Source organism: Myotis brandtii, unplaced genomic scaffold (assembly GCF_000412655.1).
Source record: "Myotis brandtii unplaced genomic scaffold, ASM41265v1 scaffold577, whole genome shotgun sequence".
Lineage (NCBI taxonomy): Eukaryota > Metazoa > Chordata > Mammalia > Chiroptera > Vespertilionidae > Myotis > Myotis brandtii.
Genome location: NW_005370161.1, coordinates 1,385,272 through 1,385,601, shown reverse-complemented (window position 1 = coordinate 1,385,601; position 330 = coordinate 1,385,272). Strand labels below are relative to the sequence as shown.

General features: G+C 68.5%; 1 protein-coding gene across 2 annotated transcripts in view; it reads right to left on the bottom strand.

Moving 5' to 3' along the window:
* Positions 1-324, bottom strand: part of SLC19A1 (solute carrier family 19 (folate transporter), member 1) — a 15,785-nt gene extending 15,461 nt beyond the window's left edge. For both annotated transcript variants that reach the window (XM_014549970.1, XM_005878925.2), the window contains exon 1: positions 258-324. The gene's annotated coding sequence lies outside the window, so the exon portion shown is untranslated. The remainder of the gene's footprint in view (positions 1-257) is intronic.
* Positions 325-330: the final 6 nt, after the last annotated feature.

Sequence of the window (330 nt, the reverse complement as noted above, 5' to 3'; positions counted from 1 at the left end):
GCCCACCTGGCACCCGCAGCCCGGGCCGCGCCTCACCAGGATCCCCTCATCCCGGCCTGCACTCCTGTGCATTCACCCCTGAGAACCGGAGCCTGTGCTACCGGCTTTCTCCCTGAGCCCCAGGCCCGCGCAGCCCTCTGCATTCATCCCTAAGACGCAGAACTCGCGCCCCCTGCCTGCCCCCTTGAGACCGGGAACCCGCGCCCCGGCCAGTCTCCGGCCGCGTTCCTACATGCCCGGCCCTGCAGGTCGATTACCTGAGAGGTAGGCAGTAGCGCCGGGAACTAGCTCCCAGCCATGACAGGCGGTGCTGGTCCGACAGCGCCAAAA